At 36.6% G+C, this 23,009-nt stretch overlaps 1 long non-coding RNA gene across 1 annotated transcript in view; it reads left to right on the top strand.

Moving 5' to 3' along the window:
* The first annotated feature begins 8,997 nt into the window (after positions 1–8,997).
* The window catches only part of LOC136794919 (uncharacterized), a 59,522-nt gene continuing 45,510 nt past the window's right edge, over positions 8,998–23,009 (top strand). The window contains exons 1-2 of the long non-coding RNA XR_010842386.1: positions 8,998–9,053; positions 9,192–9,396. This is a non-coding gene — a long non-coding RNA (uncharacterized lncRNA). The remainder of the gene's footprint in view (positions 9,054–9,191; positions 9,397–23,009) is intronic.

The raw sequence follows: 23,009 nt of genomic DNA, 5'->3' as shown, positions 1-23,009 counted from the left end.
CAGGGTTGGCAATGAGTAATCAATCACTCACTGTTGAATAAAATCAACAACTAATGACCAATGTTTGTTTAGTGCCTCCCACATATCAGGCTTTCTGGAGGAATGTATTTGTTTGTTTTGTTGTTTCAGAGTGTAGATAAAATGACTAAAGTTTCTAGAGAATAGGGCCCAGTGTCTATGTCCATCCTGAAAGTAAATGCTTATGCATTAGGGACATTCCACTCCAGATTTAGATTAAGAGCAGAACTGGGATTCTGTTAGGTGGCCCAAATTGGCCATAATTAGTCTGCAGAGGTGGAAAGGACTGTCCATGTAGTCTTGCTCATTGCATTCATCTGGACTCTAAGATCATGCATAAAACATGTTTGCTTTAACTTTGCGCAATGTTCAGTATGTGGAGTTTGAGGGAAATTCATCTTTCAGACAGGTGGTTCCAAGATTATAAAACTGAGCACAGGTGACCAAAGGGGTTTGCTTAAGAGGGGGAGGGAGGATTCTTTAGTATTTTTTACGCCTGCCCCTCTCCTCCTTTCCCAGAAATGGTGCTTGATAAAGAAAATTGATTAAGTGGGTACACTATGGATGATGCAGATTATTCCAGAGGAAATAAAAGCAGTGTATAAGTTAATCAAAAGAATTTCCCCCACATTGACTTTACCCCTTAGCTCTTTAATTAGCTATTCAAGAGCAGCACTTCTATACATGTCTAAAAATAGACAGAAGCTTCCTCAGGAGAAAAGTAAGGCAACCTGTTTTCTCTGCATTTCAGTAGTGGTTCAGATTTGCACTTTAATTTCATAAGACTGATAAAAAGTTTGTATTTTTTTTTCTTTTATAAGTGTACATCAGTAACAGAAAAGACACGCCCAGAGGCTTTACTCAAGTAAAAGCATACTATTATATTACGTTTGCATAGAACTTTGTAGTTTGCAAAGCTCTTTAATATAGATAATGTGACTTTTCTTCCTCAATTCAAGTAGGTGATGTTAACATTAAAAAACAGTTGTGGGGCATCTTGATCCCATTGGCACTGAAACTGGCAGCCCCTCCCATCCTGGTGTTTCTGGGAGTCCCAAGGAGATGTTTGATCTTGTCTCACAATGTTGTGTATCAGCTACTGCTACCACAAGAAGCCCTTTATTTCCTTTCTCATCTGTACCGTATTCTTTTGTTAATGTTCTCTGTTCTCTAGATTACTTTAAAAATGCCCACTAGTGCCTCTGTGAGAATGCTAATATCTTTGCTGACCCTTGAGGTGCCAGAGGAGTGCTGTGACCTCCATGGAAGGAGACAGAATGCTTTGCTTTAGCCTATTTTATGCTACATTTTCTCCCCTAATTCTTCCACCTTCAGGGATACTTATGCCAAATACATAGATTCTTTGAGGAGGCCCCCCCATCAACTCACAAATTATGCTCCGATTAACCCTAGCACCGGATCCGATTGAGGCCCAAGTGGGAGTCTGCTGTACATTATTTCATTAGGTTTCCATGACAACTCTACGAGATATTTAGGGTAAGGCGTTTAGGTGAGGTTTATTAATGGTTCCATTTTATGTATTAGAAACTAAAATACAAGGAATTTGATTCATTTTTTAAATTTTTAAAAAATAATTTTAAAGAATTGTCAGGTTAAAATAGGAATGAGATACCTTTCTACTTACCTTCCCCCACATCATTTTTGTTATTTCTTTGTCTAAGATCAAAGTCTCCTTTTTTAAGCTTCTTATGCAAAGACTCTTTTTTTTTTTCCAGCTTTTTGATGAATAATTGACAAGTACACAGGTAAGTTCTAATTCTCTTTAAATGAGAAAAGCTGCCCAGGAAGGAATGAATTTTATGCGAGTGGAGGTTTGGAATCAGAGACTGGAAGGTACAGTGGAGTGGTCAGATACCAGATGGAGAATACGGACTAGATACATCTCTAAAATCCCTTTCCAATCCTTTTGTGGTCAATAATCCCACAGCTAAAACCGAAATCAAGTGAACAACAATGTGACTCTGCTAAAGGAAAGGGAGAAGGTCTGGACTTTTATTAAAAGAAGGGTGAGGAGAGCACAAAGCAAAATGGTTGATGAAATCCGAGAGAAAAATCAGAAGAAAGGCAGAGGTAGGAAGTTTTCAGTTTAGGCAAGAGCAGCAGGTCCTGGAAAGAGTTTGTGGATTACTAAATCCATTCAAGTTCAAAGGCAGCTGGTGACCTGACATGAGGTCTTCTATAGCTGTAGGAGTTTGAAGAGAGGGCAGGGATACTGCCAGTCGTCAGGAGATGGGTGGGATCAAAGTCTTGAGTTAAGAAGCAGCTTAGCCCCATAGAGGTACCTCAGAACCCTCTTGCATTTGGTTTCAGCTCCATGTCCACACCTGGGAGCAGCATCCCCCTAAACAGACAGCAGGGTGATAGTGCTGGTAGTGGTAGAACAGACCTCTCTGCTACATAAGAAACAATCAGGGGAAACCAGTCTCACAGGAAAGAAAAACTAATGACAGTTGTGGGACATCCAGAAATCTCTTCTCTGCCTTAGTTTTGAGTAAACATAACTCAAAAAGTTCTGGGACAAAGAATTGTGACTTGACCATTGACATAGGCCATTGGCTTATGTCAGAACTATCTGTTACTCTGTTATTTTCTATATATCTATTTAATTGGTCCTTCCCCACAGATTACTATTCATTGATCTCACTAAAGGTTTTCCAGCATCTGGGTTTTCTGTATACTTGTTTTCCCTAGGACACTGGAGCTCATTGCCTTGTGCGTGTGAGTTGGTAGGGAGTTACTTAGTTGCATATCATCTTTCTCCTGAAGTGACCTTTTTCTTAGCTTTGACCCATGGCCTATAAACACTTACACTGCTAGGCTCTTGAACCATTAGGATGTGATGCTCTGTCTGGCATCCCTACAGATGGCTTTGCCTCATTTATCTCAGCCTTGGAAACTGAGCATTCTAATACAAACACCCTTATGCATGATGTAATATTTATTTTTAAATTGTATATCTTTCTTGCAAAAAATAATAAAAAAGTGAGTTCAGACAGCTTTAATAATCTAGTTAAGGCTTGCATCAGAAAAGGAAAGCAGTTTTTATTTCCAGATGGGTAAATTGAGACAGGTTAAATGTTTTCTCCTGATAACAGCAAAAAGTAACAGAGTTGGGAGTATAACTCTGCAACCCTGATTCCCAGTTCTCATCAATAAAACACAGTCAACACCCTGCTCTCTTGCTCTGATTGCTATATTTACATGCCCCAATTCTCCCATTAAATCTAAATTGTATTTGTATTTAAATCTAAATTGTACTTATCATTTCCAGCAGAAAGCTTTAATTTTTAAATTATTTCTAAGAACTCTGAGGAGAGGTTATTGGTATTCTATCTTGAGAGCACAGGAGAAAAGGTAGTACAAAAGTTAAGTGACAAACCACAGGACACAAACAGACTGCTATTGCCAGAATAGACAGAAATTCATAGAAATTCATTCCCTCTACTTTTGAGTATGAAAATTTTCTTAGTGAAGTGTTTAAAACAATCCTAAAATCAAAATATGACAAAATATAGAGAAAAATTGAGTATCCATTTGCCCACTAAGCTTACTCTTTAGCTTAATACCTTGAATAGTTAATTATCTTTATCTAATTCCTATGTTTTCCAAACCCTGTTTGGCCCTACCAACAGGCTAACATGCATATAGTGACTATAATGTGTTGAATAACTCCAGGAAAAACAGTAAAGATTTGAGCTTACACAGTCTTGCTATATTTATATGTGCTAACTATTGACATCAATATACTCTTAATTGCTGAGTACACATGAGATCACTATTTACTGTGAAAGACACTGGATAGGATTGAAAGGAAAACATCATGATAAAATTGCCCAGTAATTCAAAATATTAGCATGTGACTAGGAGACTGAAAACACCACCAATACATTCAGAAATTTCTGTTCCAATGCAGAGTGTGAGTGAAGATAAGATAAAATTCAGATTTTAATGCAAGAAAGTAAATAAGACTATAGATTTCACCAGGACTTGGTAAATGAAACTCTCAATTAGAGTAGAACAATTAAGGGATAGAATTTGTACAAAATGTAGAAGGAAAGATTGGAAAAATCTTTTACATGGGTACATGTACATATCCTATACAAGATATGTATAATAATTGCAGAAATTTAAGCAGGGAATGACAATTTTCATAGAACTGCATGGCATATGATTAGAGGGTGGAAACCAGGAGTCAGAAACCAATTTGGAGGTTTTCCAGTGATGTAGATGAGAAATAATAGATGTTTAAACTAAGGAAGAGACCATCTTTGAGACATAATTAGGAGGAAGAATTAAGAATGTGAGACTTCAAAGAGTCTACCCTAGAACAATGGGTGGATAGTGGCTTCATTTACTAGGATAGAGAATGTGAGAAGTGAAAAAAAAGACTTTGAGAAGACATTGAGATTTAGAAATTTTGCTTTGATATCTTTGTGAGACATTCAATTTAAAATGACCATCAGTCAATAGGAAAATCATGCCTGAACCTCAATCAGCAAGTCTGGGAATAGATACTCAGAGTCCTGAGGTTTTTGTTGTACAAAATAACCTGGAGATACTGTTCCATGTGGGAAGAGACTCATGGATTGAATCTTGGAAATTCCACATGTAATCAACTAGTCACATCTTTGTGATTAATGTTTTAAAGGACTAAATATAGCACTAAAACTAGGTATATGCCAAGAACTTAGGAGCAGAAAAGGAAATTGAGATGACCCTTGAACAATGCAGGGGTTGGGGCACTGACCTCTGCTTAATCAAAAATCTACATGTAATTCATAGTTGGTCCTCTGAGTACACTGTCCCTCATCCTTGGATTCAACCAGCCTCAGATTCTGTAGTACTGTAGTATTTACTTTGGAAAAAAGTCCATGTATAAGTGGACCTACACAGTTCAAACCTGTGTTGTTCAACTGTATTTTGTTCTGCAGTCTGTTCTGGTAAATTAGGGGTATTTTCCTTAATCTTGGAGGATGTCTTCTAAAAGAGAAAGAAGAGTAACCTATGTAGCTTTAAAGGCTTAATCCAGAAAAATGAAATACGGAACAATTGTCTAATAAGTTGAACTGTGCCAAATAAGACAGTTTGGTTAGGCAGAAAAAACTTTCTAGACACTAAAGCTGTGTCTGACATACAGGCAACACACAGTATACATTTGTTGAATGAATAAGACTGATCACTTTGCTGAGAGTTGTAAATAATGATGAAATATTGAATGAGGAGTTCCCTAAAATTGATTTCTGTCCAGTCTTATGTACCTAATATTTTACATTGAATAGTTATTTGGTCCATTTTTTTGAGACCTTTAATGTAAAGACTTACCTGAAGATAAGACTTCCCTGTAGATATAGCTCCATAAAATTACCTTATCACCCTTTCCTGAGAAAATAGTATATATAAATGTGCTGGAGTCTACTTTGTCAAACATAATCTGTAAATCTAATAAGACATTTGCTCAGAACTATCACTTTGCCAATATCTTTACTTTGAACATGGTTGGCTTCCTAAATATTTTTTAAAGACTTTATTTTTTAGAGCAATTTTAGGTTTACAGTAAAATTGAGAGAAAAATACAGAGATTTTCCATTTACCCCCTGCCCTCACACATGCATAGCCTCCTCTATTATCAACACCACTCACCAGAACAGTGCATTTTTTTACCAAGGGTGAACCTACAGTGACACATTATAATCACCCAGAGTCCATAGTTACCTTAGGGTTCACTCTTGATATTGTACATTCTATGGGTTTGGGCAAATGTATAATGACATACAGCTATCATTATAATATCATACAGCCCTGAAAATATTCTGTGCCCTGATTATTCATCTCTCAACCCTGCCTCACCCCTGGCAACCACTGATCTTTTTACTGTCTCCATAGTTATGCTTCTTTCAGAATTTCACATAGTTGGAATCATACACTATGTAGCCATCTCAGATTGGCTTCTTTCACTTAGAAATAGGCATTTAAAGTTTCTCCATGTCTTTCCGTGGCTTGATAGCTCATTTCTTTTTAGGGCTGAATAATATTTTATTGTCTGGATATAGCACAGATTATTTATTTATTTACCTGTTGGAGGACAATCTTGGTTGCTTCTACATTCTGGCAGTCATGAATAACTACTGTAAATATCTGTGTGCAGTTTTTTGTGTAGACATAAGTCTTCAATTCCTCTGAGTAAATACCAAGGACTGTGAATGCTGGATCATGTGGTAGGAATGTTTAGTTTTGTAAGAAGCTGTCATACTGACTTCCAAAGTGGTTGTACCATTTTGCATTCCCACCAGCAGTGGAGGTTTTTTTCAGTATTTTAGGATTTTGTTCTTCTTTCATTTAAGTTTCTCCTTTACTATTTTTGTATCCATGTAAAATTATAGTGATGAACATGGCTAAAACATTCATTAATTAGCCCATCTCCCTGGATATGGGCAGAATAGTGATTAGATAATATTGGATTAATGGGGTAATAAAAATATACATTACAGCAATTTTGTGACTTCTTAATTTTATAATTTGTCAGTTTTATGCATATTTAAAAGTGTGAAGTACATGGAAGCATGTATTTTCTTTGCTTCATGACCTCATCTCTATGGTTTAATTTATTTTTAAAAAGGTACTAGATTACTTCTATATACAACTTAAAACATATGTGCACAATATCTCCTAATATTAACCTGTATGTATCATTCCAAAATTTGTTTTGTTTTATCTTCCTTTTTTCTTACTGATGATCCAATGTATATTTTCTTAGTTTATTTTTTATGAAAATGCATTCACATTTTAGATTTTATATATTTTTCTTTATTAAGTGTTCAACATCACTAAAATGCTTCTGAACTTGAATGGTGTTTATCATTCTCAAAAAACATGTTTCCTTGTATTCCACCTCTGGGTTCTCTGAGAGCCAGTATTAATATGTAAAACACATTTTTTAAATTGTTTTAAAGAACCTTCTTTATCTTTAAAACATGGTACAACCTTATTGTGCTTCCCTGATGCAATTAGGACAGAATATGTAAAAAATGTCAACACGAATAACAGTTGAATGTTTGACACTGAACATGTGCTATAGTCATTTTAGGGGCAAGTCTAAATTGGAAATTCTAGTTAGATATAGGTCAGCTTTCCTAAATAGATGAGTCAATGTAAAGAAGCAATAGCTTCTTCCATAATATTTATACTATAGTTAACATATGTAAGCTATTTTTTCTTTGAGTTCTATGTGAAACTTTGTAGTTCAATATCCTACCTAACATACTAATGTAAAAATAGACATAGCATATATCTCATTTGAATATGCATAGCACAAAGTATAAAGGGGCCTCCATCCCTATCATTCAGTTTGATGGTGGGAATACATGCCTTTTTGTTCTGGCCAAACTGATCCACATACTGATCAACTAGTTATTACCAAGTATTTACTTTGTTCTTGGAATTTGCATATTTGTGTTGAAAGTCTGATGCCATCAATTAGGATTATAAGGTAATTGGTCCAGACAAAGGTACTAAAGAGATAATAAGTCCAGATTTGATTTAACATATATTTAACACATATGTATTAATCATTTCCCATATGCTACATTTGTGAAGAAAGAAAAATAATATGTTAGTGCAACCCAAAGGATTAGCTGTGGGTAAGAGATGGTTTTAGGTAGCATGTTGAGGTAGTATTAAATGACAGTGGATCATACACTGGGCAGGCTCTTTTCACTTCTCTTCCAAACCTTCTGATTATCATCAGAGAATATTCAATTTAATGCCCCCATATCTTTAGCTCTTCTCTAGACAAATTCTCTCTCTCTCTCTCTCTCTCTCTCTTCTCTCTCTCTCTCTGTCTCTCATGAAAGCAAGGGGCATCAATCTTAGAGCTCAAGGTGGAGAACAATATTACAATTTAATAATATGATTTTTATTTTTGTCATTTTCATTTTTGGGCTTCCTCTCTTATTAGAGGAAGTGATATTTTTTTTAAAAGATAAGTCAATTTAAGTGAAAAAGCAAAAAGTTCAAGTTGAAGGAATATTAACAATACATGTGATATACTGTTGCAGCAAAGCTGGTAGATGGTTACACAAATGCCTGGCGATGGTAAGCACTGGAAAGTTATATCCTATGTTCTTAGCATCACCATTTAGATTATTATTTTGGGGGGCAAACATCTATTCCTGAATGTTACATATATTATGCCGCTAATCTAAATGCTCTGTTTTACACTACTGGTGATATGGGGACAAAGATCATTGCCATCCTGTTTGTTAGTTTATTTTAAGGTTTATATGAAAAGACAAAATTAAGAAAAAAAATTGAGAGCTAGTCACTGCCTCTACTGCATTTTTCGTCAAACATGAGAGCTGAATGTGCCCCATGAACTTGTTCTACGATGCATAGCACTATGGTTATGCATTTTAAAACAGTGAGCTTTGTGTCTTGTTTGGCTATAAAATTACTAAGTCACCATACTTTGGGTACTTTCAGAGGGTAGATATGGAAACTTTGGATAGTACAGTATGGTACAGTTTATATATACTACAGGTATGTATCATTTCAGGTTATGCATGTGCTTCTGAATCAGGAACTGGCAAAAAATAAGCAATTAATAAATCAGGTACTGATTGTGGTTTTCTGCTCCCCATAATCAGAAAGAATAGTGGCCTTTTGTTTGTTTATTACTATTATTTCTTTATTATGAAGGGAATGAATGGCAGAAATGAGACTCGAACTTGGAAACAATGATTCCTGGAGCATGGTTTTTTCACTCATAGCAACAGCATGAATACCCCCAGACAAATGCCACAATCAGACTATAAGAAACAAGAGAAATCCTGGACTAACAGTTAGGAAATTAAGCTGTGTGACCTTTGGCAACTCATTTAACTTGTTGGAGCCTGAATTTCCTCAATTGTCAAATAGAAAAGTTCATATTTTCCTTGTTTGCCTTGCAGATTTGCTGTGAGGCTTAAAGAAAATGCTGTATATGAAAGAGACATGAAATTCTGAACTGCCATGCAAATGTAAGGCATTATTATCCTTACATATTACCTCTTTCACTCTTTTGTGATGTTGATCATTTTCTCTACCCTGCTCCTTAGCCCATGATCTTTCATATGTGTTCCTGTGTGTCTATGCTTCCTATTTCCTGATGGATGCAGAAGCTTGACAGGCTGCCATGAAGTCATTGGTATTTGGCAGAGAGCTCTCTCCTGTCCATCTCTTTGCTGGGACTGCCTCCGAGGTACTCTGCTGGATTTAGTGCCTTGGCCAAGGCTCCGTTAACATCATCTGTTCTGCTGTTTTCATGAAATAAGAGAAGCTAAAGTTCAAGACAGAGAAGAGTCAAGATCCCAGAGGCATTTGGTGAGCACTTCTTCCTTGCCCTGGACCCTGGTGACATATGGATAAAACTAGGGCTAACGGTAATTTGCCAAAAATTTCATTCAGCTTTCCTGATCCAACTCAAATTTCATATTCCCTTTGAAGCCTTTTCTGATCCCCCCAGGCAGAAAAATAGATCCTAGATCTTGTGTTCTCATTGCACTTTGATAAAACCTCCATTATGACACACACTATGATATATTGTACCAATTTCATATTTTGAAGCTTCTCTTTTGCAGCTGATCTTCTAGAGAGAAGAAATCTGTCTTATTTATTTCTATCACCTCAGTACCTACTCTGCTGTATAATAAGTAGTCACATTTTGGGAGGAATAAAAGAGTGGGAAAGAAGGAAGAAAAGATTAAAGAGAGGGGAAGAAGGAGGGAGAAAGAAGAATAAATGAATTTTCTTTATTCTCTGGAATGGATGATTTTGTTTGCAGCATCCCTAAATCTAGAGCTGTAATTTAAACCTAGGTTTTAGCCCTAGAATATTTAGCAAGGATATATTATTTTGGGGCTTCCCTGGTGGTGCAGTGGTTGAGAGTCCGCCTGCCAATGCAGGGGACACGGGCTCATGCCCTGGTCCGGGAGGATCCCACATGCCGCGGAGCGGCTGGGCCCGTGGGCCATGACCGCTGAGCCTGCGCATCCGGAGCCAGTGCTCCACAACGGGAGAGGCCACAACGGTGAGAGGCCCACGTAGCGCAAAAAAAAAAAAAAAAAAGGATATATTATTTTCCTAGGTGGTGAGATAACTGTGATAACTGTTGGTCAAAAGGTTTGTTTCTTCCTTAGAATCCATTTTGACTACAGGCTTTTTTCTTTGCTTTTAATACCCCCCAAATTTTTTTTCTTAAATAAGTTCTGTGTATGTGACATGGTAAACATATATAAATGGTATTCTCAAAATGTTTTAATCAGTTTTTCTTTTGCCTATGAGATTATTTTTGTTTTCTAGCTCCAAAATGCCAAAAGAAAAAACGTAGTGCATTTTTTAAAAGTCTAGACAATTTTGCCTTTTGATTTGAGATCTGGGCACTCATCTTATTCTTGTACTGCAATTAGAATCAAGCAAATCATTAAGCATGTCTAAGAGGACATCCTATGTGAATTTAAATAGCTTATATTTTTAGTGCACTTTTCCCAATTTTAAGCCACTGCACCACACATAAAGTGGCCTATCTAGGTCAAGTGTTTACCTAACAAATTTCTTGTTATATTTTCTACTGAGATAATCCTGTATGATTATGAAAGAAAAAAAGAAGGAAGTCAGAAAAAGAGGGAGGCAGGGAGAGAAGAAGAGAGGAAGAAAATGGGGAAGAAACTTTTTACTTAGATTTTTACAACATCTACAGTAAATATTTTGGAGACAAGGCCATGATACTGGTAGAGAAACAATCAGAATGGAGAAAATCCTGCACAGATGTAAAAGAAATCTAAGAATATTTGTCTTTCTGCTATGCTCTAAGAATCTTTAAGAAATAGCCCTATTTATTATTTTTTCTTTATTATACAACATTCACTATCAGTGATCTCCATTGCATTTGATGTTTAAAAGTTGCTTATTTTCCTCTTGAGATTTTAGTACAGTCTCATTAGAAGTGATCTTATCAACACTGAGTGATGGTCTTCAGAAGAGAGCTAGCATTGTATAAATACTGATATTTCATTGAGATCAGAAACCATGTATTTTTCGGCTTTTTACCTTAAGGCTTTGTAAAGTGGCTGGTATGTAGGAGACATAAAAAAGCATTTGAAGAAAATGCATAAATGATTGAATGACATATGAATGACAAAATCAAATTTAAAACAAAACAAAATAAATCAATATCCTAAGTATTTAATTTAGTTGGAAATCACAAATGTTAACTGTGTGCCTGTCATGGTTTACACACTGAATTCAACACACTGTAAATTATATAAAATTAGTAAGTTTCTGATCTTCAAAGAACAGTTTTAATATCAGTCACATATTCTATCATGACAGAATCAGCATCAGTTTTTGCTTACTTGATATAATTGTTACATTATGCATTGGTTACTAAAAATGCCATGATTACCCTTACTAACTAGTTTTCTGACTTTTATCCAGTTTGCAGAAGCTCATAGAGGAAAAAAGTCTTCATGTGATGTGTAAAACTTTGTACCAGGACAATTTAACATTCTTTCACTGTTACTAGCAGAGTTTCATATGTTTAGGCTTATCTTTTGCAACTGGTCCTATGGAGCTTGAAGTAATTTCATTTTAGTTTGAAAATAGTTCATTTTTAAGTTCCTGACTGGTGAGGAACCAGATATCAAGGTGCACAATTAGGATAATGAGCCAAATTGAAAGTAACATTCAAGCTTTCATTCACTTAACTGTGACAGAGGAAGCAAGAGGCAAAAAGTAGCCCTGGCTCCTCGGTGTTCCGTTTCTTTCTGTGGAACGCACCAGGATCAGGTGGATTAGCACAGGCAGGGGAATCTTCTTACTGTGGAGGAGCCTGGACAGAAGGTCACTGCCTTTTTATAGACCTGTGTGTGTGGTAGTGGCAGGGGGTGCTGGTAAGGGATGGGAGTGGAAAGGTACTAAGTGAAGAAAAGTACCTCCGCCAAGGCCCTCAATAATGAGGCCTCTGAACTGAATGGAGGTGCCTGAATTAGGAGTACAGATATATATATGAGCATGTCTGGCTGGCCCAGGGATGGGGGGGCTTGAGTCCTTGACTATAACTCCCTCCAGGACTGCAATGCACAGGCTATGCACCAAGTCTGGTGTGGGGAAGGCAGCTTCCTCCCATGAGGCCTGCAAGGAAAAGCTTTGTAATTGCATATGGTTGGGCCGGAAAGATAACACATAGGATTGGCCTGACACCAACCCCTCACTTCCCCACCATCTTCCCTCTGCTCTTCAGCACTGTGGAAGCATCCACACTAGCTCCCTCCTATTAGTGTCACTCTGCCTGGAATTCTACAGCATCTGGCTCAAAAATATCATTCCTTTCAATGCATTTACTATCTTTCAGACACTTGATCTCATGGTCAATTACCCTCGGCCTCTATTAACCTTCATTTCCACTTCTAAGCAGACATGTGCCACAAATAACAGAATAAAGTGCTATCCCTGAGTTCCCTCAGTACTGTCCAAAATTAAACTATCCTCACCTGTCGTCTCTTGCATTGCTTCCTCTCAAGCACAAAAATTATTTTCCATGCATATTGATATTTTAGAATATTTTTTCCTAAAGTATTAAATGAGACCCCCTTATGGCCAAATGGTATTTTTTGTTGCCAATCCAGCTACCTGAATTATTTTACTTCTATTGTCGACATTTTCTCTCGCCCCAACCCACCCCTCTCTTTGCATTCCAGTACCGAGCCCTACATTATCCTCACATTTTACTTTCTCTGCTCTGTTCCTGCTACTATACTACAGTGTTTGCTGGAGCCATAAAGCTTGGCTTACTAGAGGTTTGTTCTGTCCAACTACAACTTGGCCATGGATATTTGCTTGGCAACTGTCTGTTCATCCCTCATTGGATTTCTGGCTCCCTCTCTTCAATGGCATACCCAGCCTTTAGCCTTCTATCACTTTTCTTTCCCTCACCTCTCCTTACAGCTGTCAACTTTCTCTATTCCTTCAGTGAGATGTGAGCTCACCATCTACATCCTTAGTGCCCCTTGTATATTGTATATCCTTTATAATTCCCCTATAAGAGAAAAACTGCAATAATGTGGTGTAGCATAATGGTAAAGAACATGGAAGAAAATATAAGACACTATATTCACATCTAAATTAAAATCTAATATGATGAAGTAACAGGATCTGGACTTCTACTCAAGTAAAAAACAACCTTGAAAAAGACCAAAAAAAAAAAAAAAAGAGAGAGAGAGAGACAACTATATGGAAAAATTGTTTTTAATACACTGGAATTAAGTTACAAAAGATTACCCATGAAAGACAAGAAACAAATGAGATAAGTCCTATGATTTCCTAAGCTTAGTGCCTTGAGAGAGTTTTAGGCTCCAGCTGAGGGAGAGGGAATTCAGGTAAAGACCAACTGACTCTCTGAGTTGAAAAGATGAGTAGTTAGTTCAAGAAAACCAACAGGCTTGACAGAGTACCAGAGAGCTGCATGAAGAAAAACCCTTGAAATTTACAGAAGATCCCTCTCAAGTATTCAGTCATGAAGTGATCAGTGCATGCATGTGAAAAAACAACTTGAGGCTGGAGAAAAAAGGGAACATTGCCTCTATACTCATGCAGGGCTGGGAATAGTACCTCTTTCCACCAACCTAAATGGAAAAACTTAGTGGGGAATAAAGGGAAGATTCAAAAGATTCAAAAGAATAAAATTGTTTTTAAGTAACTAAGCTATATTTTACAATAAAGCTCAAGGATGTTTATGAGGACAAAAATATCTGGCACATAAAAAAGCTAAAATTCACAATGTATGCACCCAATCAAATATTATCAGGTATGAAAGAAAGCAAGAAAACCTGACCCACAATGAGAATAATCAAAAATTGAAATGAACCCAAAATAGACACAGATACTAGAATTAGTAGACAAAGAACGCTAAGATAATTATTATACCTATACTCCATATGTTCAAAAAGTTAAGTAGAGACATGGAAGATATAAAAAAGACCAAAGTCAAAAGAATGCCAAAGTAAATGAAAAGAGCATCAGTGGGCTGTTGGGACAACTTCAAGCAGCACAATATGCAAATGCAGAGTTCCTAAAGCGAAGAGAAGGGAGGTAAGTCTACAAATCCAATCTCAATGAATCTCTAAAACAAGAGCCATGAAGAAAACTAAACCAAGGCATATCATGATCAAATTCCTCAAAACTTGCAATGACAGAAAATTGTAAGATCAGCCAGAGGAAAAAAAGACACATTTCATACCAAGGAACAAATTTAAGGATGGCAGCAGATTTCTCCTTGAAAATAGTGTGTGTGAAAAAAATATAGCAACATCTTGAAAGTATGGAAATTTAAAAAAAATGTCAATCTAGAATTCTGTACCCAGCAAAAATATATTTTAAACATGAAGGTGAAATAAATGCACCTTCAGACATACAAAAGCTGAAGGAATTCATTACCAGCTGACTCACAGCACAAGAAATATTAACGGAAGACCTTTGGGCAAAGCAAAAATGATACAAGTTAAAAATCTGGATCTACATAAATGAATGAACAGCACTGGGAAGGGTAACCATGTGGGTAAATATATGACTGTTTTCTTACTAAATCTCTTTAAAGGATATTAACTGTTGAAACAAAAGTAATAACAATGCATTGTGGGTTTAATTACATATCTGTAAGTAAAATGTGTAGCAACAATAGCATTTAGGCCAGAAAGAGAGAAATAAGAGTATACTATTCTTAGATTTTTATAATATGCATGAAGTAGTATAATATCACTTGGAGTGTACTGTAATAAATTAAGGATGTATACTCTAAACTATAATGCAACCACTAAAATATTTTTTTAAAGTTACAGCTAATAAGATAATAAGAGAAATAAAAAAGAACCTTAAAAAATGCCCAGTGACTCCAGAAGAACACAGAAGAAAGGAACAGGGAAAAATGGGACAAATAGAAAACAAATAGCAAGAAGATGAACTTAGCTATCTCAGAAATCACATTGAATATAAATGATTTAAATACCCCAGTTTAGAGATAAAGATTATTTCAATGGTTAAAAAAAAAGCCAGACTCAACTATATACTATTAGAAACTCACTTAAAATTGAAATTTAGCACAAATAAAATTCCAGACTCAGATGATTTCACCAATAAATTATAACAAATATTTAAGGAAAAAAATAATATCAATTCAATACAAACTTTTCTGGAAAATGAAAGAAACACTTTCAAACTCATTGAATGAGTAAGGTCAGTGATAGATGTTATTGCTGTACATATAAGGGATTGATCAAATTCCACCTGGGATGATTAGGAAACCTTAAATTTTCTTCCAGTAAAACCTTGTTGATTTTACATTTCTTTTCATTGACAGTACAATGCTATACCTTCAAACAATTCCTAATATCTTTCCTGTTAGTACTATAAGAAGTATATTGTAACCAAAGACAATGACTAACAAAGGAATGCATGTTAAAATGCATCATGAACAGCATACCAGCTGTGAATGCATTAAATATCTATAAAATAATTCTAAAATCTTGATTTATTTATCATTTTCTGAGAAACCTTTTAAAGGTTATTGTAAAAATGAAGCGATTTTTCTTGATAGAAATTTTGTATATCATTTCTTTAATGCAAGCTACTCCAATTACCATTTAGCTAATGAATCCTTCAAATTTCATTTGCATAATTGGTGCCAATTTTGACAAGGGGAATTTATCCTGCTGTGATAAAAGCATCATCGGACTCACCAATAGAGTGATGATTATTTAGTTTGAAATCAGCATGGACATGCCACTGAACAGACAGCCAGAAACACTGGCTTGTCATTCTAGGTTTCTAAAGTCTTAGCTTTCTTTCTCATTACACAGCCTGGGACTCAAAACATGATTGACTATACTGATGTTGTAACTAGTGATGAACTTTTCATTTGACTGGCATCTTCAGATGTACTAAAAGCCCTGGTCTTCAAAATGAACTACCATTTTTTCAAATGTGAGGGCATTTTTATATATTACTACTGATATAGTGGTGACTCTCAATTCTCTATTTCTATAGCTCCAACTTTGCTCCTGAGCTCCATGGCCATGTATTAAATTGCCCACTAGATACCTTCACCTAAGTGCCTTGTATTATGCTGGCTCTGTGCTAAACATTTATCATACATTATCTTATCTTTACAACAGTCTGGAAAAAGAGATATCATCATCCTTATTTAGAGATGACAAAAGTCAGGATCACAAGTAAATTCCCAAGGTCATGCTGCTAACAGGGGAAGGACATAGGATTCAAATTGAATAACTCTGAATCCAAAGCTATTTTATACTGCCTCCAAGCTTATATTACATCTTAGACGTAATCTGACTTAAAATTGAGTTCCTAGACAAAATAGTATTAAGTTTGAGATCCTACCTTTTAAAAAAGTACTCCATATTGATGAATAGCACAGAATTCCTTCAGTCAAACAAGTATGCCTCTGCTTTCCTCCAGCCTAGTAGTGGTTAATAACAGCAACCAGATTGCAAAGGCTGTGTTTGGGGATTTTCTTTAAGTAGAATGTAGCCTGATTACTTGGGGGAAATAAAGCAGTGATAGGTGAAGCAAATTACCAGACAAAATTAATCTAAAAATGATCATTCTCTCAGAGCCGAGTATACTTGACAATCAGTACAGACCCCTACGTTACAACTAAGGCAATTCAAGATGATTACCCAGGTATAAAAAATTGATTCAGACCATCTGTTCTTTGGTATTTTGATCTGCTTTGTGTAAATACAGCCAGATCCCCATATTTTATAAAATTCACAGGTCCATGAACTATTACTGAGTTTGATTATTATGGTGAGGAGTCAGAGGATAAAGCCAAGCTAATATTTCTTGTTTCTTATTAAATATTATGAAACCCAGTTTCCTCCTGAAATTGCTGTGTGGACGAAATGTGATATGACAAAATCAGTGAAAGCAGTGTTTCCTGTATAACACAATTAATCACATGTTTCTATAAAGCAGAGGTTCACTAATTGTTTTTTTTGTTGATTTAGATAAGTTAATATGAGAATCCTAGCCACTACAGGATGGAAACTAGCCATTATTAAAAAGTGGAGGAATATGTAACAAAAAAAAAAAAAAAAAGAAGAAGAAGAAGCAGGAACTTACTAGAAATCAGAACTCCGGTAGTCAGGGGAATTTCAGGAATTTGACATTTATTAAGTACTGATGATGGTCTGGGAAGAGTGTGAAAAATGCTTAATATGGTTTGTTACATCTATCCAGAAGGATTTACTGAGTGCCTACTGGGCTGTTCCAGGCATGATGCTAGTTAAGAAGCCTGTGATATCAGTGCTGTTTTGTCCATTTTTCCCCCTTGCAAATAAACTGAACATTGGAATTCTAAATAACTTGCCCAGAATTGTACAGTCTGTGTCAGTCAAAACTTAAACCTGGGTTTATTTGACTCCAAAGCACATGTTCTCAAAGTCTGTTCAATTCTATCTTCTACATTCATAAAAGTTTCTCTTACCAGACAGTGAACTTAGGGTAAAACACATGGCTTCCAGAAAGGAAAAAAATTAGGGTTTAAATTCTGGTCCCATGTATCATTAACTTACAATCATTGTCAAGTCCAGCCTCATAGCCCTCAGCTTCTTAACTAGTTTAATGAGAAATAAAACTCCCAGTTTATCTGGTTTGCAGTGACGATTACAGGAAACAATGTATGCAATTGTGTGGCATATGATCTTGTACTCAGAAAAAAAAACATATTATATTATTTTAGAAGGTTGGTGACTTCTTCATTTTTTATTCTCAGCATCTAGAACAATGTCTATTATGTTATAGATACTTAAGAAATGCATGTAGACTCAATAATGAATAAAGGAGTGAATAGATGTATATAAAGCATCCAAAAGGCTATATACCTCTCACAATAGTTTTCTCATTCAAAGTCAAGATATGCTTATCTGTTTGCTTCTGAATGATTCCTGCTTTGAGGTAAATTAATAATGCTTCACCTTGTATTTTTAAAAATATGTCATGCCAGAGCATTTAGCAGGAACTGAGTAGCCACAAATTACATACAAACTAGGACAAGAAAAAATAATCCATTAATACAGAGTGTGAAATAACTCTGTTATTGGGTCAAAATTACCAGAGATGATTGAAGGGCTTCTGATTTTATAAAATAATGCATAGAAAAACATACTTTAAAAAAATTTCTCAGTCCTTCCCAACTTGATATATAGATTCAAAGCATTCCCAACCAAAATCTCATCAGGTTATTTTGTGGATATCACCAAACTAATTCTAAAGTGGAGGCAAAGACCCAGAATAGCCAACACAATATTGAAGAAGGACTAATACCACTTGATTTCAAGACTTACTATAAAGCTGCAGTAATCGAGACAGTGTGCTGTTGGTGAGAGAATAGACAAATATTGATAGATCAAAAGAACAGAATAGAGAGTTCAGAGGTAGACCCACTTAAATATTGTTAACTGATCTTCGACAAAGGATCAAAGGTAATGCAATGGAGCAAAGATAGTCTTTTTAACAAATGGTGCTGAAACAACTGAACATCCAAATGCAAAAAAAAAAAAAAAAAAAAAAAAAAAGAATCTAGACACAGACCCTTCACAAAAATTAACTCAAAATGGACCACATACCTAAATGTAAACTGAAAAGCTATAAAACACCTAGAAGATAGCAGAGGAGAAAACCTAGATGACCTTGGGTATGGTGATGCCTTTTTAGATACAACATCAAAGTCATGATTCATAAAAGAAATGATTAATACACTGGACTTCATTAAACTTAAAAACTTCTGTTCTGTGAAAGACAGTATCAAGAGCATGAGAAGACAAGCCACAGGCTGGAAGAAAAGATTTGCAAAAGACGTTATCCGATTAGGACTGTTATCCAAAATATACAAAGAACTCTCAACAACGAGATACTACTACACACCTATTAGAATTGCCAAAATCTGGAATACTGACAACAGCAAATGCTAACGAGGGTATAATGTGACAGGAATTCTCATTCATTGCTGATGGGAATGAAAAGTGGAGCAGCCACTTTAGAGGACAGTTTGGTCATTTCTTACAAAACGAACATACTCTTACTGTAGGATCCAGCAATCACATTCCTTGACATTTACCCGAAGGAGTTGAAAACCCATGTCCACAAAGAAACCTGAACATCAATGTATATAACAGCTTAATTCATAATTGCCAGAACTTGGAAGCAACCAAGATGTCCTTCAGTAGATGAATGGATAAATAAACTGTGACCCTCCAGACAATGAAATGTTATTCAGCGCTAAAAATAATGAGCTATCAAATCATGGAGATACATGGAGGAAACTTAAATGCATATTGGTAAATGAAAGAAGCCAATCTGAGAAAGTTACATACTTATGATTCCAACTATATGACATTCTGGAAAAAAAAAAAAAACTATGGAGAGAGTAATAAGATCAATGGTGGACAGAGGTTGAAGGGGAAGGGGAGAATGAATAGGCAGATCACAGAGAATTTTTAGGGCAGGGAAAATACTCTGTATGATACCATAATGATGAAATACATGTCATTACATATTTGATCAAACCCATAGAACGTGCAACAAGAGTGAACCATAAGGTAAACTGTGGACTTTGGGATTATAATGTGTCAATATAGGTTGATCAATTGCAACAAATGTACCATTCTGGTAGGGGATGTTGACAGAGAGGCTATGCATGTGTCAGGGTAGGGGTGTATATAGGCAATCTCTGTATTTTCCCCTAAATTATCCTTGAATTTAAAACTACTCAAAAAAACAGTATTTTTAAAAAATGTATTAAAAACTTCCAATACATAAACACATTTGGAGCTGTGCTTGAAATGGATTCTCTAACGCAGAGATGCAACAGAAGTTTGCACTGTAGCCAAGGTATGATAAAAATTTAAAAAGTATTCAGATAAGCACAGAATTGTATTAATACAAACAGGCACAAAATTATGCTTGGAAGAATTGAAACTAAAAATATTATTGTTTTAGGAAATGGGTATTTAAATTTAACTGACATATTATTGGGAAATATTTGTATATTACCTTTACTGTAAAACATGAGAACAAAGATAATGAGACTGATTTTATTTTATGGTCTATGGAATTGATGATATTATTTTATATTGCTTACATGGGGTTTTTTTGTGTGTGTGTGTGTGCTAGGCGGGCCTCTCACTGTTGTGGCCTCTCCGGTTGTGGAGCACAGGCTCTAGACGCGCAGGCTCAGCGGCCATGGCTCACGGGCCCAGCCACTCCGCAGCATGTGGGATCTTCCCGGACGGGGGCACGAACCCACGTCCCCTGCATCGGCAGGCGGATTCTCAACCACTGCGCCACCAGGGAAGCCCACTTACATGGGTTTTTGAAAACTAAGTAAGAGAAAAAAGTTTAAAATATATAACTTACGTTCTATTGCTTTTACTTCAGGGCTTAACAAATTGTGGTAGATTGTTGTTCAAAATATTCACTCTCTCCTCTCCATGGCTTATATATACCAGACCCTTGGCTTTGCGCTCTGCCATGTGGCTTTCTTTGCCAGTTCCATACCTGTGTCTTAAGATTAGGGTTGCAGATATAGCAAATAAAAATACAGGATGTCAAGTTAAATTTGAAATTCAGATAAGAAATAATTTAGTTTAGTATAAGGATGTCCCAAACATTGCATGAGATGTACTTATGCTAAAAAATACTTGTTGCTGGGGCTTCCCTGGTGGCGCAGTGGTTGAGAGTCCGCCTGCCGATGCAGGGGACGCGGGTTCGTGCCCCGGTCCGGGAAGATCCCGCGTGCCGCGGAGCGGCTGGGCCCGTGAGCCATGGCCGCTGAGCCTGCGCGTCCGGAGCCTGCGTGCTCCGCAACGGGAGAGGCCACAACAGCGGGAGGCCCGCGTACCACAAAAAAAAAAAAAAAATACTTGTTGCTTATCTGAATTTCAAATTTAACTGGGCACCCTGTATTTTACCTGGCAGCTCTACTTAAGAGCCATTGAATGTTTTTGCTTGTCCTCTTGCCACTGCCATGGAGAGAATATATGTGCCCTGGCAAGCCCACTTGATTCCAGGTGGTGGAGAAGGGGTTCATAGATCAGATCTATTCTTAACCTGTGAATGAGAGCTGCTCAACTGAAATTTATCTAGATCAACTGATTCTTTACCCACCCATTCAAACTATGGATGTGTAAGCAAAATAAATACTTGTTGTTGTTTGTCACTGAAATTTTTGTTGTTATTTTTCATATAGCAATAGTTGACAGACACACAGATTTTCAGAAAATGAAAGGAGTAAAGAGCACATTGGCATAATTATCAAAAAATTCAGAGTCAATAAATTTTGTGACTTTTTTCTAAGTTGATCAAAGGTTTCATGGCGATATACTGTATAGTAGATATTTTAATTTATACCCAGATAAAATTTGTTCATTCAGTAACAGAACAGTGTACCATCTCTGTGAAATTTACAAATTATTGTTGATTGATTACTGGACTGAATCTTTTCCAGATCACACCTTTCTTGTTCTTACCTGTTTTCGACCACACATAGACCAACTGTTAACACTTACGAGTCTCATTCACTTATCATTTTATTCAGTGGATATTTACTTAGTGCCTTGTTCTTACTGCTTAACAAATTATTTCAAAATTTAGTGGCTTAAGACAACATTTATCATCTCACAGTTTTTGTGAGTTAGGAATCTGGGAATGGGCTGGCAGAGTTCTTTTCTTCAGGGTTTCTCACAAGCTACAATGAACATGTTGGATAGATTATATTCATAAAAAGACTCAACTAGGGAGGGCTTCCCTGGTGGCGCAGTGCTTGAGAATCCGCCTGCCGATGCAGGAGACACGGGTTCGTGCCCCGGTCCTGGAAGATCCCACGTGCTGCGGAGCAGCTAAGCCCGTGAGCCATGGCCGCTAGGCCTGCACGTCCAGAGCCTGTGCTCCGCAACGGGAGAGGCCACAACAGTGAGAGGCCCGCGTTCCGCCAAAAAAAAAAAAAAAAAAAAAAAGACTCAACTAGGGAAAGATTCTGTTTCTAAGGTTATACACTTAGCTGTTGGTAAGATTCAGTTCCATATGTGCTGTTGGACTGAGAGCTTCAGATTCTCAGTGGCTATTGGTCAGAGACTTCCCTCAGTTCCTTGCCACATGGCCCTATCCAACATGGCGGCTTATTTCATCAAAGTATGTAAGCCAAGAAAGAAATGGAAAGAGAGAAGACTAGCAAGATGGAAGTCAAACTGTTTTATAAACTAATCACATAAGTGACATCACATCAATTTTGCCATATTCTATTCATTGGAAGCAAGGTACTAGGTCCAGCCCCCACTCAGGGGAGGGCATCACACAAGAGTATGAATACTGGGAAGTGGACATCATTGGGATCTGTGGTAGGTTGAAAAATGCCCTCCCCCAAAGATATCTGTGTCCTAATTTCTAGAACTTGTGAATGTTACCTTATGTGGCAAAATAAGAATTTTTGCAGATGTGATTAAGGATCCTGAAATGGGGTGATTGTCCTGGATTATCTGGGTGAACCCTAAAAACAATACATATATCCTTATAAAGGGAGCCAGAGGGAAATTTATACATAGAAAGGAAAAGAGGATATGAAGATGGAGCATAGAGTGATCTGAAGATGCTGGCCTTCAGAATTGGGGTAATGCAGCCACAAGCCAAGGAATGTCAACAGCCAACCAAAGCTGGAAGAAGCAAGGAATGCATTCTTCCCTAGACCCTCTAGAGTGGTACAGCACTACTGACTTGATTTTGGCCCAGTGATATGATTCTGGACTCGTGGCCTCCAGAACTGTGAAATAATAGTTTTCTGTTGTTTTAAGCCACCAAGTCTGTGGTCATTTGTTACAGCTGCCACAGAAAACTAATATGGGGGTCATGTCAGAACCTGCTTACCATAG

Source organism: Kogia breviceps, chromosome 1, assembly GCF_026419965.1.
Source record: "Kogia breviceps isolate mKogBre1 chromosome 1, mKogBre1 haplotype 1, whole genome shotgun sequence".
NCBI lineage: Eukaryota > Metazoa > Chordata > Mammalia > Artiodactyla > Physeteridae > Kogia > Kogia breviceps.
Note: the sequence above shows the minus strand (reverse complement) of the source record. Positions and strands in the feature narration are given on the sequence as shown.